The sequence below is a fragment of the Nothoprocta perdicaria genome, unplaced genomic scaffold (assembly GCF_003342845.1).
Source record: "Nothoprocta perdicaria isolate Ctin4 unplaced genomic scaffold, notPer1 scaffold_42, whole genome shotgun sequence".
NCBI lineage: Eukaryota > Metazoa > Chordata > Aves > Tinamiformes > Tinamidae > Nothoprocta > Nothoprocta perdicaria.
The window spans coordinates 3,524,718-3,543,665 of record NW_020455666.1 but is presented as its reverse complement, the minus strand read 5'-3'; the positions used below and the strand labels follow the sequence as shown (position 1 = coordinate 3,543,665).

The 18,948-nt window shown below is 47.9% G+C and overlaps 1 long non-coding RNA gene across 1 annotated transcript; it reads left to right on the top strand.

Annotated features, from left to right (window-relative positions):
- Positions 1-2,517, top strand: LOC112953140. The gene is made up of 2 exons (XR_003250526.1): positions 1-88; positions 1,252-2,517. It is a non-coding gene; the product is annotated as an uncharacterized LOC112953140 (long non-coding RNA).
- Positions 2,518-18,948: the final 16,431 nt, after the last annotated feature.

Below are 18,948 nucleotides of genomic sequence, written 5' to 3'. Positions count from 1 at the left end.
GGACAGGAATGGTACTTTTAAAGAAAAGTTTAATGATTATAGTTGCTATGACTGCCACAGCTTGCGAACTGTCAAAAGATGGAATATGGTAAGACCCAAGCGATTGGTAAAATTTTGAAATTAATCTTACTTTTAAAGTAAATAASTGCATATTTGGGGAGGTAAGTAATTTTTTCTTTGATTTTATTTTGTCTTCTTTTTTAATACTGTAAAGGGTGCCTTACAGCAAGCTTACCTTAACTTTAAAAATCACACTTCCTACATCGTCTCTGAAGATGCCTGCACTGTGGGATGAGGTAGTAGGTTGTATAGTTTTAGGGTCATACCCACAACTGGGAGATAACTATACAATCTACTGTCTTTCCTAAAGCAGCAGAAAGTCAACAGCGGAAACGTTGCGRTTCAAGTTCAATGTCAGATTCTACTGAGCTCCTGCACTTGGAAGGTCTATAGATAAGGTATTTTAGAAGAAAACTGTCAYAAGTGCATTTAGGTTTTTCACATTTTTCAAAAATCCATGTACATAAATTCCTCTCCCCTAAAGAAAATAGCCTAAACTTCCTATGTATATGATTGGGTAATCAAATACAAGTGATTGATGTTCTAATCAGGTGCGTTTCTTACTGTTAAGTGCAATGTTAAGTGTAAGTGTTGCTCAGAATAAGACAGTAGTTAGGTACTTCAGGAAAGAGCTTAAACATATRCTTCTCTGTCAGAGTGAGGTAGTAGATTGTATAGTTGTAGGGTAGTTATTTTACCCTGTTCAGGAGATAACTATACAATCTATTGCCTTCCCTGAGGAGTAAAAAACACTGCGGTCCTTTGCAGTCATTCATGTCTACATTGAATAAGAATAGATCTGTCAGATAAATTTGGAGTTTTAGAGTATCTAATTAATCAGTGGCAGAATTTTCAGAATGAACTATTACGTGGCAGTGGTGCAATTCTCTTCGCCCAAATACATTTGACTACTGTGACTTTTCTTCCAAGGTGAGTGGCACAGTGCTGACTGGATAACCAAAGTGCAGATGTTACTAGATACAGATTTGCCCTAGTAGAATGCTCTAGAATAATTTTTGTAATATAAATATACAGGTGGCTTGAGATTGTCTTGTGCATTGTCTTAAACTGTTTTGAGACCTCAGTTTCTTTAAGGTATTAAAGTGCCACAACCCCAGCTGGTTAGTAAAAGTTGAAGGAAAACTTGTCAATTGTGCTTTCTTAAYGTGTCTGCTTTTTTTTTTCTCCTAGTTCTAGCAAATGAGGCTTAAACAGTGTAATACAACATTAAAATGTTGACTTGAAGAGCCAAATACACCTTTTAAAGCAAAACACTTCTGGAGTACACATGTAAAGCTATAAAACTTGAATACTGAAGACTGAGAACTCCAGTTTGTCTGAGGTAGTTCCTGTTTTTATAAAAATACAGTTTAATCTTACTTTGTGCTTTTTCTTCAAGTCCTAAAGTGTATTCAGTTCAACTGCTTCTAGAGTAGATGCACAGATAGCTCTTCCCTCCAGTGACAGAGCAGAGCATGAAAGGGCTTTTCGTGACTGGAGGTTGAGCACAGTAAGAATAAAAATGGAGCCATTCAAGCCAGGAATGTTGAACTGCTTAACCACATACAAATAGTGACAACAGCATAAAGCTGCAGAACATACCCAGGCCTAACATGCAGAAGATGGAGAGCAGCTGGTAAGCTAAACTGACTGCAGAGAACAGCTGCTCAGTAAGAAGAACTGCCAAAAGGAGACATGGGGCTCCTAGGAAGAGGTAGTAGGTTGCATAGTTTTAGGGCAGGGATTTTGCTCGCAAGGAGGTAACTATACAACCTGCTGCCTTTCTTAGGGCTTTATTATAACAACAGGACCATTGGCTCTGTCTTAACTTCAGCAGCTTTAACACGTGAAGAGAAAGGACAAACTATTCCTAAGCATATTGAGGCTTATTGAAGCTGGTGTATGAGAAGGCATGGTGCTAAACTTGAGTTTAATAATGCTAGTTGAAGATCAGCATGGTAAAGTGCTGCATTTGAGGGTGTACTTGCCATTTTGGTGACATTAGTGCGATACCCTGCAGGAGAGAGGCTATGCTTGGAATGTAACTCCTTCAAAACCAAGATTTAAGTTCTCTATTGCATTATGCATATCTAAAAGTTCTATCAATACAACATACCTACCAACAAGTAACTAAAATACATATTCCTTTTGGCTTTGCATGTCCAACAAAGACTAGTTCTGTTTTTCCCCAAACAATCAGCTTGACAATTCGTCTGTAAGCTGGTGGTTTCTCTACATATAAGCACTCCTAGTAAAAAGTAGCTCTCGGTCACTCATTAAATGAATGATTGCTTGGTACCCTCTGTCATGGGCTTGCAGGTTAAGCAAGTAGTCCATAATTTGTTCTTTTAGGGCTTGATCCCAATACCTTACACCACGGGATACAGAGACTTAATTTAATGCCAAAGCCTGTTACAGCATTGAAATCTTCTGTCTATGCTAGCCAACACACTGACAGTGAGACACAATCCTTCCCTAGATACTATGAAAACACTGCATATGCTTATTTTTTGAACCTGTTTCATCAATGTAGTTATTTGACACAGTTAATGACCTAATAAACTAGTGTTTTATGCAACTATTATGATGTGTGGACTTTGCTTTCTCCAAAATAGAGCTGAATTTCACAAAAAAATAATACCCACATTATTTAAAATAATCAAGAACCTGTCATAAAGGAAGAAAAATCTAGTAGTAAAGTTTTGCAGCATACAAGACTTCACTGGTGGCAGAGAAGAAATCCTGTACAAGATCCCTGCTGAGTGTCAGGAGCTTTGCTTACCCCAGAGCTAGTTTATGAACTTAAGTTTTAACTGCTGCATAAATGTTTTTGAAAGGGTGAGCTGTCTAGCCTTACTATAGGTTGGGTTCTGCATAAATGCATGATCTGCATAGAACTGCTTAAAACATTAACATTTGGGAAAAGAAACAGATACCCATGTGTTTGATCTTTAGCAATGTGAAACTCCTTCTAAGCTTTAATGTACTTAGCATTTTATATGTTGAAGGAATATGCTTGTAAAAGAAATAATCTGTGTCAGCCACCATAGCTGTGATGRTCCTTTTGTCACGTGCTACTTTTGCAAAGTCTGAGGCATGTATCAATAGAATTTGGAGACTAAATTAAAACAAATAGCTTTATATTGCTATTAATATAGCTGTTAATTTTAAATTTTTAAAGTTAGTTTGGTGTCATGTGCAAGGTTTAGACTTGATAGGCAGATATCTCTTCTGTTACTGTCACATTTAATACGGTTAGCTGCATGCAGTAGAATAAGCTTCAAGTTTATTAGATTGACTGAAGCTGTATACATCTAAACACAGCTCAGAGCCAGACTCCTTTGCAGAGTCTTAAATGCTGTTTAGGCAAAAGTAACTAAAATTTTGAATATAGTGAGATTAATACCTCCTTGTGCTTTCACAGTATGGAGATTACTGCATCTACTGCACCACATCAAATATAGACCCTATTACATAATACAGTAAGTGGCCTTGATGGTGTCATTCCTAAAGGAAAACAGTAATACTCACTTTTGTTAATGGTTTAGTTCTTTAACTAATGGTGCTAGCAGTATTTGACTTTCATCTGATCATTACTGATGCTGTCTTACCTAAGATTTATACAGGCATTTACTGGCTTGTAACTGGAAGCAACTTGATGAAATGATAAGGCTTGAACTAGAAAGGAAGCTTGTTATCGTTTAATCACCTCATCTATTAATCAGATTATTTCCTACCTTGACCATCTGTAGAGTCCACAAGTAAATGGCATCTGCTCAAGGCAAGGATTTTTCCAKGTGTGTAGTTGGAGACCCAAGGATGAGGTGACAGCACGGAATGAAGCCTTCCAAGCAGAGAAGCAGTGGTTAAAGAACACACATCAAACRGTGCAGAAGAGTTTGCGCTAACAGTAGAGACATGCCTACCACCCATATTGAAGTAGTTGTTTCATGGTGGTCTTGGAAATGTTCCAAGAGTTCCAAAAATAGAACACAGCTTCAGCTCTGATCAGTATCCCATGAGAATTACTTCTGTTCTGTATTCCTCTCTGGGAGAAGTTGTGCTCTAAAATTTTCTTGGTTGTGTGAAATTGGAGACCTCTTGAAGTTTTCCATATGGAAAAAACTGCTTTTGAACACCGTGCCCCCGAAGAGTACTGCTAGCATTTGAACCATCTAAACTAGGGACTTGTCACCTGTGCTGCCTTGCTTTGGGATCTGAGACTGTAGCTGGTAGAAAGGAATTCCCATAGTAAAATTCTTACTAAAATAGGCTTTCATTTATATAATTTGTGCTATGCAGCAGATACCAGAGCTCATAGAGAACAGCTGCAGCCATGAGTGCCTACTCTAGAACCGCAACATSCCTCAATGCATGGTGTTACTTCTAGACCCCTGCTCAGCTTTAAGGAGCCCAATGGTTGAGTTTAAGAAAACCAGATTTCTGCTAAAGCTTACTAGTAAATTTCATGAAATGGTTATGTAAAGATAAAGAAGATTGCAATGCCCACAAAAAATCAGAAGTGCCATTTGTTCTTACTGCCTGTATAGTCTAAAAACATTGAATTGTAGATACAAGTTTCAGACACTTTAAAGCACTAGAGTGAAAAGAGTTTATATGCATTGAAGAGTAAAGCATTGATCTCTTTTGCCCTGTTAGACTAAAATAACTTCAGAATCAAACTGTTAAAAAAATCATACAGTGATACCAAGTCAAACTGTTCAAGTTATATAATGATACTAGAAGTTGTATTGTTGGTGACTGAAAATGTCTTTTCTGAAAAGTACAAGAATGTTACTGAAAAGTTCCTATTGACATTCAAGCTTTTCCAAATAAATTATCTTGAAAGTGATGATTAAGCCAGCACAACCTAAAAACAAGGAGAAAGGCCAAATCATGCATTTCAGACTCCCAATTCCAYATAGCATAGGTACATCTCTAAAGGTAATGTGTGTTCTCAGTGATCCCAGCGACTAGCCATAAATTACCAGGTGAAGAAAATAACAAATTTAAGTATCCTGAAAAGTTCTTACATGTGAAACCAATTCAGCTCTGGAATTGTTTATTTATAAATGGTTCCTCCTTCAGTAGCTACCTAAAATGAGGAGGGGTGGGTGGAAGGATGAGGAAGAAAAGAAGAGCAAGACCGGTGTACTTTCAGCATCAGCTCTTAAGATGAGAAGTGTGTACAAACAGCTAGTACTCAAGATTTACAAGTGTTATACGCCGTGGTTGAGGCTGTTAGACCCAAACTTATAGAAGGCATATTTTATTAAAATGCCCTTATGCTCTTATCAAGGGCATAAGAGCACAGCTTTTATCAAGACTTTCCCTCGTAGTAAAATAACTAAAGAGGTCCAAAGTGGTTTTTCAGTTTCAGATAGGTAATAACCATCCCAAGTGTTTCTTGGGCAACTGGCCTATACTGTCCTATAATATTGRTGTAAAACTCAATGAAATACACAAAACTGTTGTGGAGATCCTACCATCACCAGGCACAGCGGAAGCAACAGGCCTTCACTGTCCAGCACCAAGTGTGTTCTTTGCATGCAGGTATCTGCTGTGCACGTTTCTTCCTACWATAATAGTTAACATCTTCCTACAATAATAATTAAAAGAACCAAAGGATTTGGTCCTCCACAGGCCAAAGCTTCCTGTTCAGCAGTTCAGCAAAATGTTTAAGGATGTGGAGCTCTGGATGTGTCTAGAAAAATAACATGCCATTTAGAAAGCAAGTTCTTAAGTATTGTTAAAAGACTGCCTGTGTGAAATAGTTCCCATCTTAGAGTATTATATAATGGATGTTGAGCAACTTGGATTTAACTATAAGTACAAGAAAAACACTTGCAGTATAAGTGGGTAACATGGTTGGTGAGCGTATAAGCACTTATGTTTTTACAAGTCTGGCTTATGGTCAGCAAAGATAAAGAAGTTTTCACAATTGATGCCTTTACTTAGCCAGCATAGATGAGCAGATGAGATGCACAATTGTTTTTTTCCATCATTTATACAAATATTTTTAGGGCTGGTAAGGGAATATCGAAGGTGGGCACTTAAAAAACCATCCAGGCAGAGCTCTATTTTTAATCTTCTGAGAACATGACACACAAAAGCCATTTTTTCTAATGATGATTCACTTAGTGTCCACATTTCTGCTTACGGCCAGCATAGCTTTTAAAGAGACCCCAGTATGGATTTTCACTCTAAATTCATGCAAGTTGCGTGCAAGGGCTTTTGAAGTGCTTCATCTAATACCTGACACGTAAAACTGATCTGTAGCTTCTCTCAATATTCATCTGTGTGAACTTCCTCCAGAATCAATTCATTCCAGCTAAACACTCTGAAAGCTGTTACCACAGAACAAGTAACCAAACAAAATGGAATTTTCCTTACCATTATGCCCCCTTAGTGTCATACATGGGCAGTGCTGATAACAAGCCTGATGCCATTCCATGTTCAGACTGGGAATAGTGGGAACAATATTTTCAGTACTTGCCTTCCTGAAATCCAGTTGGAGATACCGCAAAGGGTCCAATCTATACACATTYACCTATGAAAAAACAAAGGTGATTATTGCCATGCATATAGGGGCTGATAAAAACCAGTAATACAAAACAATAAATTTGGAAGGCACAGCTAGCTGTGTGGATTTAATATTTTGACTGAAATATTCAAAACACTTGGTTGAAACCACAGACAAAAGCAGAAACTTGTTCATTCAGGTAGGGTCCAAGGCATGACTATGGAGTTCAAAAGAAAGTTTCTGCCCCGTGACAGAAAAAACTCACTGTGCTCAGGTATGACAGGACAGAAATCTAAATCACTCATTAATACCTCTGGGAGCCAAAACAAGATTATGATTTTTGTCATCACATTATGCACTAGCGAGTGCTGATAAAGCCCAGCCTGCTCATACATGTCACGCAGGAGAAGTGTTTTGAGGACACTGGTGGCGTGGGGGAGACCGGAGCAGGGCTGGCACCACCCGCAGCAACACATGGAGTTGCCTGCTGCCAAACTGCAGTGATTTAGTCCTGGTGGCGATTTATTAAAATCTAACAAGCTCATTGTACCCACACAGCGTGGATGGCCACAATTCAACTACCAGGCACCCCACAGGAGCTGCTGTCATAGAATCATAGAATGCCGAAGGTTGGAAGGGACCTCAGAGGTCATCGAGTCCAACCCCCCTGCTCACGCAGGGTCACCTAGAGCACGTGGCACAGGGCTGCATCCAAGCGGGTTTTAAAGATCTCCAAAGAAGGAGACTCCTTCCTTCAGACTGTCAGTACTGTGTTGATGAAGGAGGCGCTGGCTTTGCTGGGAACTGCTCTCCGCAGGGTTTTCTCAGCACCTAGGGCTCTGCACCCCAGCTTGGGGCAGCTCTGCTGCTCCAGCCGCATGGGARGGGATCGCAGCACCAGTGTGAGCATACATTGCCAGCTTAAGAACAAATAAAAACCCACAAGAGCTCACCAAGAATTAAAACAGAGGGAGGAGGAATAAAAGTTAGAAATAGAGCTAACYGGAACCTTACAATGTAAGAGAATGGTGTCAAGTTTGAAGCTTGCTCCTCTCTCTTTCCCTGTCCCTGGACAGCATTTTTTGAAGACTTTGGTTTCCTCCAGAGCGTTCCAGCCTGGGCATGGGGGTGGCAGAGCAGGCTGGGTGGKGCTACTCCATTTTTGACTATGTCTGCCAAAAACTTCCAGGATTGCCCTCGCAAAAAAAAAAAAAAAAAAAAAAAAAAAAGGTCAAAACATGAGTTATATTTCCTTGAAAAGCCACAACGCTCTTCAAGTGCCTCAGTAACGCGCCACAAGCCTGAAGCCAGCGCCAGACAAGAATAACGAGGCAGGCTGCACGCGAGGATGTGCCAGCGATAACGTTTTCCACTGAAGACAGGAGCAGGGAGATGTTTCCAGCACAGCAGCAGCGGTGGCGGCGACGCCGCCTGCCCCGCGCAGGCCGAGCAGGCCCGGCCCCATGGCGCCCGCCCGCCACCACCGACCTCGGCGTCCCCCGCTGCCCGCCCGCGCTCCCGAGGGGAAGTCACGTGTGCGGCACGAGCCTGACCCAGGAGCGCTGCCCGGAGCGGGATATTTTGTGCAAAGAAGGAAGGGCAGGGTCCGCAAGATGAGTCACCAAAACGGGGATTATCCTGAGGAAGAGCTAACGGTGATAAAGGCCCTCCGAGGCGGCAGCAGCGCGGGACGGCCGCGCTCCCTGGCTGTGTGTCGCCCAAGGGGCCACGGCACCAACCGTGGGCGCAGGGCACACGCGCTGCCACCCACGGCCCCCAGGCTTATTTTTAGCTTGCAGGGAAAATAGAGAGACAGCTGTTATAAAGACAGGAAATAAACTTTAGAAACTATTTAGCTTTTGGCTGAGCAGGGCCACCGAGTTACACAGTTCCTGAACGCATCTGACAGGCTCAGATAAGATGAGCTCCTAATGATGAGCTCTCCTCTGTGGTAGCCTCGCGGCGAGGTAACGCTCAGCGAGCGGAGAGGCCAYGGCAGCGGGTGAGAGTCCCATCCCGGCACCTCCGGGTGCTCTAGACCCTGTGCACCCAGGGCGGGTGCCACGGCTGAGTAGCCCCTGTCTTGCTCCACCACTGACAGCTGTCCCGTAGTACAGCCCAGGAGCCCAACACAGCCTGTGGATCCCAGCACAGCTCAGGGCAAACAACAGCCCCGTTCTGCCTCCCGCTTATGTCACACTGAGGGTTTTGTTAACAGACTGACACAAGGTTCACTCCCTCCTCTGCACGTCATCACCTTAGCTAAGAGCTCCTGGCTACCACACTGGAAGCACTCTCCCTTAGGTCACCGGTTGCGCTGTCCCAGTTCTACACAGATGCCTTTCCATCTCACTGCTCCCCAGTCATGAAAGTGTAAATACGATGCTTGCATCTCACCATCACTGAAGCTGTTCGCTGTTTTACACAGCCCCTCCTCAATGTCCTTCTGAGCCAGGTCCTCTTGGGTCACTYCACTTGGGCTCTTGCTGTACAGGGATGGGTCCATCGGCACTTGAGGGGTGGCCTGGTGGGAAGGCAAGCTCAAAACTCCTACTAGTGTTTGCTTGTTTAGCTGTGCATAGAGATCCCTCTGGGCACAGCACCATCCCTGCCCTCCCAACTGCGGTTTCAATTGAAGGTCTAGAAGGATATCCATAWTTGTTATGCCCCCAAAAGCACAAAACAACCCTCCTTTATCCCCAGGAGATCTCATTCTGCAGCGAGCCTGCCACAGTAAACCTCATTATCAATGTGACCAGATCAGTTTCCTCTATGGTGGAGCTGTTTTCTGTGCACTGCCCTGTGTATTACAGAAGCCAGAGATATAAATGATCAACTGGAAGCCTGAATTAATTTTTCCTCATGTCTAAATTAGGCAAGTGAGTAATTGCTGCAGTAATCGCGAGCAGAGCCTGTTTATCAATGCTGGTGAATAATTGGCTATTAAACAATAGTGCACTTTGCCTTTGAAAATCCACAACACTCCAKCAGGAAGCACGCTGCCAGCTTTATATGAGCCTGATGATTGATGAGAGGAGTGGCAGTGTTACAAGCACGGTTTGGGGAAACGCTCTCCGACATGTCTCCCCCAAAAATCTTCCCTGTGCCTAAACGGCTCTCCGCAAAGCAAGGATAAAAACACAGTGGGCTTGGATTACAGCATCTGAAGTCACAGGGCCAAAATAGCATGAGTCTAATTCTGTAATCAATCACTCGCGATTGCAGCCAGCCAAACGCTGTACCTAAAAACCGCAGGCAGGAGCTGCCTCGTTTTCTGTTTTTGTACATTTGTCTGTCTGCCACTTAGCCGTGGCTCTGACCTCACCCTTTGTTCGCCGCCGCATCTGTCCCCGTTATCTTCTTTGCCCTCTCCTATTTTCCATGCCAAGCCTATCCTTTTCCACAGCGCTCCTCTGTCCTTCCCTTGGACAACCCTGGACTGAGGCCCATCCTCCCAGGGCACCACCCGCTCCACCCACATATCCCTGTCCACACCTCCACCTACCCTTGGGCCACCACTCTGAACCTCCTCCACCCAGTGCTGTTTCGTGCCTCCATGCTCACAGAGCCACCCACAGCCTTGTCTGGCCAGCAGCTCCCTGGACCTCGGTGGTGCTCCCTAACACTTTGGGGCATCCTTCTTCCCTGAGCTACCTGYTCTGGGACAGGCATGATGGAAGGGGTCAGGGCTTCCTCCCATCTTTGCCCCTTTCTTTGCCTCTACCACTTGCCAAAGCCTCTCCCCACCCCCCTACTCTGCACCTGAAATGCCCTTTCTCCCGTCCAAATCCACATCTGTCCTTCATGGCCTCTTAGTGACCACCCAGCCAGTTTCTTACTCTTGTATTTCCTCATCTTCACACCTTCAGTCAATCTGTAGTCCTTGTCCAATTATTTCGGATGCTCCAAAACTGCTASCTGGGTATGCTTTCACCTACCACTTCTCGCTCTTCTCCATTCCACAAATCCCAAGCACAGTGCTGGCACTTTTCAAACAGTTTTTATGCTCCAGGTTGCATTAAAAACATTTCACAGTAGCATAGACTTCTAAGATGTCTCAAGAACATGTATGTGCACCTATAACCCTTTGGGCCAGGTCTCCCAGAATGCTTCCTAGGAATACTTTATTAAACATTGAATTTTTGTCTTTCCAGACCTATTGCATTCACTTTAGACAAACAGCACAGAAAATACCTTTACTGACAAGAGTGCTCACTCGGGCCAGATCAGAGGTAACACCAGTAGAAAGGCATTTTAACCTGAACCACAAGCTAAAGGATATGGCTGGAAGCTGTTCCCACCTCAGAGAGTGGAAATCAAACATCTTGCYTGCCCTTCATGCCTATGGACAATCCTGGACCAGCAAATGAAGCTGGTCAGAAACATGAGTAGACCTGGGACACAGGCTCTAGGGCCAGTGCTTAAAGGTGCTGAGTGTCATCAAGCTGCCTTTAGAGAGATGATCCTGTCCGGCTCTGGGGACACATGGGAGCAGTGCAGGAGTTGCAGCATCACCAACACAGCCCTGCAGGTGCACCAAAAAAACACAGGTTTGATRGTGCCAAGCCTGTTCTCCTGGTTTAAGGCAGCAAGGTCTCAAGGAGCAGGTGATGCTGGAACAGCCTGCAACAAYGGCCCAGGCCAAAATCAGCAGCTTCTGGTGACCCAGCACTGATTTGCTTCCACACCACCACCTTCGCTACTGTACAAAGTACATAGTAGGGCTTGATTAGTTCCCTGCTGTATCACTAGGCCTCCACAGTTTACAATTACATGTTTGATACCTTTAATTTATTTACTCTGCAACTACAGTTTGCAAACACGTAACTGAGGGGCTGCGTGAATCCCTCTGGAGGCATTAGAAGGTAAACAGATTTGCTTCAGGTATCTAGACATGCAGCATCTCTAAAAACATGAATTAGCTTAGCCAGGCATTTTCCAAGAATGAATGCTTTGACAGATTAGTTAGTATTGTTTATATAATTTTTAAATAAATATTGAATAGAGGCCTCTGACTTTACATCATCGCATAAAATGTATCTTCTCAGAAGTAGATAAAGGAAAATTCCTGGCCTTAGGAGGAGATAGGAGATTATTGATAAGGGTTCTGCTAGCTGCAGTACAATTCCCTTCTGAGGGCTTGCCGAATTCCCGAAAGCTTTCTTGCTAGCAAAGGCTGGTTTTGTTTTTCAGTCAAGTTTGTTCAAACTACCTAGTTTACTATTTTATCTTCCCCCCTCCCCGCCCCTGAAGTGGTATTTTAAGAATAACTTTGATTACCACATAGGCAAAGGCTAAACAGAAAGGGAAAAAAGTTGCAATATTCCCTAAAGTGTGTGCCATGCCCACAACTTCTCACCACCACGATATGACTGTGCCCTCCTGAAGCTCTGATGGTACCTTGACATCAGCTTTGTAAGACTTCGACTAGAAGGAAAAAAAAGGGAGTCAGACATTCAATTCTATTATTTAGCTTATTTATTTAGCTATAATTATAGTAGTATTAAGTTGACTGCCAGTAGAGATATTCTCAAAATTTATTCTGCTCATGGTCACATTTGTAAATATGTAATACGTTAGTGCAAGGTCACTGTCCACGAGGACAAAGAGTAGACCTGTGTCTTTCTGTGCCTTCCTCCTCATCATTCCACTCTCTCCACCCTTTCTCTCCTTCCTGCCGCRAACACGAGCTTGCTTCCCCTGGTCCCCACATGACTTCCTCGTGCTGTTTGCTGCCCCTTCCCGTGCACATGTTGGTGTCTCCGCCCTGGGCGCTCGGGGAATGGACAACACCCTTGTTGTCCGCTCAGCCCGGCCACGCGCTATCTGCTCAGTGCATCACCGAGCGCGCGGCGCTCCTGCCACTGCTGCAACCAGAGCACCAGGAGCAGCTCTGGCTCCTCCTCCTCTTCCTCTCGCTGTGCCRGGGCTGCCCCAGTCCCGAGCACAAGTATCTAAGCACTTCTCTTATGGAAAGTTACACCAGCAGGATGCCTATATTCACCATCAKTTGGCCAGAGGGTACCAAGATGCCTGTTTGACATCTGGTTTTACAGCACCTCTCTTTGCCCACACTCTGCTGTTGCTGCTCCATCTCACTATAGACTTGGCATTTCCAAAGCTGACAAGTTTTCCCCTACTTTGAGCAGCACCTATAGCTCCCCAGCTGTGATGCTGCCTGGAAGACTGTGTCATGTTTGCTGGATCAGATCCATGGTGCTTAAGACCTTTCTTTGGCAGCAAATAATCTACTCTGACAGTTCATCGTTTCACCTCTACATCCATTAATAAATGTGTAAAGGAAACATCTTTAAGACAAAAATAGTGTTTGCCTAAGTGCATATTTGTGACAACTAAGTTTTTTTTTTTGCAAGCACATATTCCCCAATGTGTTTATAATGAGTAGCTTATTACAAAGTGATGTCACAGAAAGCTTCTAAAGAAATCACAGGGAAGGTTAAAAAAAAAAGGAAAGAGTCTAGATGAGTAGCAACCCTGTGAACAAACAGCCACACTTACAGAGGGATAGGAGATCAAGAAGTGAGTCACTGCAGAACTAGAGGTTGGTACATTACAGCACTGTGGTCACCTAGTGACATTTTTACATTGCTTGAGACAGAGCAGAAGATGCAAACTGGTGGGTTTCACATTGTTTGCTTGAAATGACTGTTGAAGAGAGGGCTCTCTTAACAGCACATTCCTGTTAGCAATACTGAGCATTCCTGCTTGGGAAGCAATGGACTGYCTATATATTAATCACTAGTTTCCTCTACACTACATGTAACAACTGCAGGATTCCAGGCCGCCAAGATGACACCATGAGAACTGCAACCTGATGAGCTGGACAGTTTAAGGTTGACAACAATGTAAATTCAGCCCCAACATCAGGTCTAGTGCGTGCACTTGCCGAGAGGAACCTCCAAAACCACCACAAGAGCAATGGCAGGGCACCAATACCTGATGCTTAAGGGGCATACTTGCACAGAAAAGAACCACTCCATTTTCAAAGCAGCACATAAGTAACATATGAGTTCAAGCCTTGTTTTCTGATACCTGGTAGGACTGACAATCACATCGTCACACAGAGAATATCTTCTCTATTTTGAGACCCAAAACCTMCACATACTTGCTCAACAGAAATGGGACCAGGAATCATAGAATGCCCAAGGTTGGAAGGGACCTCAGGGGCCATCTAGTCCAATGCCCTGCTCACACAGGGTCACCTAGAGCATGTGGCACAGGGCTGCGTCCAAGCGGTTTTTAAAGATCTCCAAAGAAGGAGACTYCACAACCTCTCTGGGTAGAGGAAGAGTTCAGCAATGCAGGCTCAATGGTATCTTCACCAAACTATTGTTTGTATTTAATTTAAAGCATGGCTTTACCTGTGCTTGGATTCAAGTATCTAAGCAAATTCAAACTCCTAGGAAGCCCCGGCTCACAGGCCTCATTTTCAGAAACTCTGCAGGCTGCTCCTGCCCCGCAAAGACAGCAGACACAGGAGAGGAAACCCTACCTGGGCACTTACAGGTGGACACAGCTCTCCACCAGCTGGACATGGACCACCTGAGGACCTCTCACATCACTTCACAGGCAGTAGGTGCCTAAGTCACAGCAACACTTTCAATGCCCACCCCATCTTCCTCTAGCAGCCACCCAATGCATTTGGCCTCCTCCTAATTTATCTCCCGCGAGCTCTCAGCTCATCAGCAGGCAGCAGCTCAAGCTGCAGCTAGTTACTCCCAGCTGCAAGGCCAGACTCAGCTGCTTTGCAGGCAGGCTGGCTTCAGCTGTGCCGTGCAGGGTTCTGCCTGGCGGCCTGGCCTGTGTCTCACCCAAAGCATCGCCAGGAGACACGACGGCACCAGCACTCCTGTTCTCAGAGGAGGCAAATCTCCTCTAGGCTTCTCAAAATGCCCTCCCCAGCCTGCCCGGCACCCCTTCGCACCCCAAAGTCAATCACTAATTCTGTGTTAATGCCGCAGACATTCAGAGCCAGCCAAGTGCTCTGGAAAGGTGCGTGGCGCGGTGCCGCGGAGCCGCCCCACGGGGCAGGCGGCTTTCGCCCTTCCTGAGCTCTGACCTGCGGCACCTTCTGACATAATTTACTCATGGCGGAGCGAAACTCTGCAGCGCGCTATTTATTGCTCATTTCGCAGTCCCACGAACACATCTGTAAACTGAGAAGCTGCTGTTGTTGCTGATGATATGATATATTGCAGGAGGGGTGAGGGAGGGCCCAGGAAATTAACTGGCTTTGTGAATCTTGCTTATTTATTTGTTGTCTGTTTTAAGCACCTTTTTGGGAGGTTAAAAACTCTTAACACAGAGAGTGCTGGTATATTCACCCCTCGTTTCTGCTGCTGAAGGCTCGCCAGCCTGCCTGCTACAGGAGATGTTTTGACAACAAAACTGCAGCTATGATTAGCCCGATAAAAGGGAGCCAGAGTTGGAGTATTGATGGTATGTGCATCCAGGATCTGGTTACAAAATGGGCTTTTAACCACATTCTCCCTTGTGAATTTGTATTATCAAAGGCCATCTTAAAAAAGAAAAAAGGAAAAAAAAAAAAAAAGACAGACAACCTTTCTTTTTTGTTTTACACTAGTATGTTTCTTATGTTTCTTTATGTTTATGAAAAATGAGACATTAATAACCTTGGCCAGAGCCACACACGGAGCGGACGGGCACTTCCGCACTCGGCTTCACTGCCGGAGCCCGATGCAGAGCCCGGGAGCCGCTTCTCAGCGGGAGGCAGCAGGACYGGGGCTCGTGGCCGCGGGGCGTCCAAAGGGGCCGCAGTGACACTACCGGGCTTTTCCTGCTCCTGGCGGGACCGGCGCTATTTCGGGAGCACTCCCTGGTGCMCTAAATCACGGGGCGCGAAGCCAGCGCCGCCCTGCCCGCGGGGCAGCGGTGGCCGCGCACTGTGAGGGTGATGGATGGCCYGGGGTGTAGCCGGCCCGCGCTTTGTTCCAAGCTGCTGCTAAATAAAGAAGCAGGAGTCAGAGGCGAGAGCCGGCAGATCCCACCCGCAGTTGGGGGCAGCTCCGGCACGGGATGAGCGGCGATGCTCCAGCCCTGCCTCCGCGACACGCGCTGTCTAGCCCACTTTTGTTGACACGGGCAATTTCCTTTTTCCTATTGGATTTGCCAGTTGTTCCAGGTTAATTTTCCAGGTGTTGCCTGTAACTTATTGCCCTGCTCTGGTAAGAGGAGTGATTTTTCATAATGTCTCATATTGATTTTACTATGCAATAATTACAAAGTAGTATCAGGATGTGGTGCAAAWAGAAAAGCTGAATTTATATGCACTGGAAAACAGACAGTAGGAAGAGACAAGACACTAAAGACCTCTGGAGGAACCACAGGGCAAGAAGGACCACTTACCTTCTCAAGCATTTTCATGTTTTACAAACTTTGTGGAGCAAGACAAACTACCCTTCTATAATCTGCACAGCATTTTGTATAGATGACTTACATGCATGCGCACACGCACACACACATATCTAAGGCACAAATATTTTAGGAATAAATAGAGTACGGTCAAGTCCAGTAAAGTGTCCTCACTTTCTGAGGAGCTTTTGCCGTTTCTGTTCTCGCAGACCCATGAAACAGCAGTTTGCTTAGCCTTGACCTGCCCCCTGCTACCGCACAGTGCTAGGCAGCCAACCTGCTGAGGTCAGCCACAGAGGACAGAGAAAGCACAACTGAAGCCTAAGGAGCCCTGGGCTTGGCTTCTCAGATCACTGTACTGGGGAACAAGGACTGAAGCTCCAAAGTGGATTTAAATGACTTCYCCATTCTTTAGTGTTCACAGGTTCCCTTTGGAAGCAGATTTGTTCTTTGGAAAGCAGGTTTTGTTTCAGGACGAGGCTCCTGGGACTGACGGCGTGCTGCTTGTGCCCATTTCTGTGCAGGGATGACTGAGCAGTGACACAACCAAGAGGCTGGGCGAAGYAAGACGTGCAGCCGACTCCACCTCYGGCGGCTGCCCGGGCTCCTCCTCAGGGCTGCTCGGGCGCTACCTGCGCTCTCTGGCTGTTCCCTGCACCGTCCCAGCGCCAGGAGCCCCCAGGGCGGCCCAGGAGCTCCTGGCCCGGGGGTGGATACAGAGCAGGGGCAAGAGGCCAGCACAGGCTGGGGAAGCTGCTGAAGCGCTGCCTGGTGCACAGGAGGGGAGCTCAGCGACGTGCGCACATGAGTCCTCACAAACCCCGCGTGCCCCAGGCCACCCTCCCAGCCTGGAGCCCCTGCCCAAGCGCTGCTGATCGCCCAGCTGCGTGTGTGTGGGACACCAGTCCCACGAGGACACCTGCTCCCAGCACCTCGCCACGTGCGGCCCCGTGCCGGAGCACAGCACCAGTGCCCGTCCCGCCGTGATCCCTGGCGGTGCAGCAGCACCCCGTGTTCCTCCTCAATCCATGGGGATGAGAGATGAACACAGCTTGCAATAACTTAGCCTTTCTGCACAGCTATTAACGACGCTTTACATATATATATATATAAATAGATAGATCATATATATACACACACACATACGCTTATATACATACTTATATATACAATTTTTTTTTTGGGGGGGCGAGGGAGAGTTTCCCCTCCTGCCCCTAGGGGATATTCCCTACCCCCTGGGTGCTTCCTCCTTAACACAGGCCGCTCTGTCCGGGCGTGGGGGGCATGGGGGGGCGCAGGGCCGCGCTCCCTCCGCGCCCCGCGCCGCGCCCGCCAGGTGGCGCCGTGGCCAAGAGCTTGGGCGGCCGCGCACCTGCCCGCGCCGCTGCGCGCGCCGGCTCCGCGCGGGGCTCAGCGCGCCCTGCGCCCGCGCCGCGCTCCGCTCCGCATCCGGCTTCGTTTTCCGCGCAGAGCCGCGGCGGGAGGCGGCGGCGGAGTCAGGGAGATAGCCCCCTGCCGCGAAGCGCGGAGGAAAGCGGAGGACGGGGGAAAAAAAAAAGCGGGAAAAGGGAGAAAAAATGGGGAAAAGTGAAAAAGGGGCAGAGAGGGAGACAGCGCCGCTCCCCAGCCCCGGCGGGACCCCCGGCGGGGGCTGGACCCTGCGCTCCCTGCGCGGTGCCCGGGCCGGCTCTGTAGCGCGGGTCCCGCTACGTGGCTGGGATTTTTTTTTCCTTTTTTGGGGGGGGTTTGTTTTGTTTTATTTTCAGAAAAACACTATCAGCAGAACAATTCCAGCACCACGCCCCTGTTATCGCTTCGGCAGCCTCMCTGTTTGAAATATTTCAAGTGGATAATAAAATAGTCACCGTATCTGCGCGGGTTGGCGCAGCGAGGGGCGCGGGGCTCCCGCGGGCCGGGCCGGGGGCAGCAGCTCCCTCGGAGCTGCCTTTGCCTTTTCCTCGAGTGGAAACGCCGAGGAAAAGCAGCGCAGTCAAGTCCCAAAAGCACCTGATTTGAGCCCGATCCCCGCGCTGAGAGCCCCGCAGGGCACCCGACTGCGCCGGGACAGCAGCCGCCCGCCCCGTCCGTGCCCGGAGAGCATCAGTGCCCASAGCAGCGAGAACGAGCCCTGCCCGCAGAGCAGCCGGGCGACGAGGGGCTTTTTCTGCCCCCGCGGCTGCCGGGCGGACCCTCCCCGCCCTGGTGCCGACAGATGCCGGTGGGACCGTCCCGAGCCGAGGAGGCGGCCGGCGGRGCCGAGGCGAGCGGAGCGCGCTCTGCTCCGCTCCGCACGGGTCGCGCTCGGATGCTGCGCTGCAGGCAGCAGCCAGCACCTCGATTCCCAGTGTGAACCGCCACTTGGAAATCGCCAGGGAGCGAGAAAAAAAAAAAAACACGTTAAATGCGGGGAGGCAGAGAGAGAGGGGAGGAGCGTCGGGGCCGGTGCAAACGCATAAAACCAGCCCGAGGTGCGGAGCGGCCCCGGCGAGGAGGGCGAGGAGCCGGGGCCAGAGCCGCGCGCGGGGCCGGCAGGGCGGGCGAGGCGGCCGCGGGCCCTGATGCCGCCCGGCGCCGCGGGGCGAGCAGGGCCCGCCCGCAGCCACAGCCCGCGGGCTCCCCGCGGGCAGCGCCGCCCCGTCGGGGCGCGCCGGGTGCGCGGCGCGCAGCGGGCAGGAGCGCGGGCCGCGCGCGGGCCGCCAGGTGATCCGCCCGCGGCGCCTTCCCGCGCCCGCCTTTCTGCCTCCCCCCCGGCCGCGCGGCTCCCTCGCGCGGAGAACACGCCCCGGCGTGTGCAGAGGCGAGGCGGGGAGGGAAAAACAGGGGGGAAAGGGAACAGGCAGCGAGMAGCCACCGCACCTGCGGAGCGGGCGCGGCCGCCCAGGCGCCGCGGGCAGCGCTGAGCGCGCGGAGCGGCAGCGCGGGCGCGGAGCGGGGCTATGGTGAGCGGGCACCGCCGCCACCCCCAGCCCGCC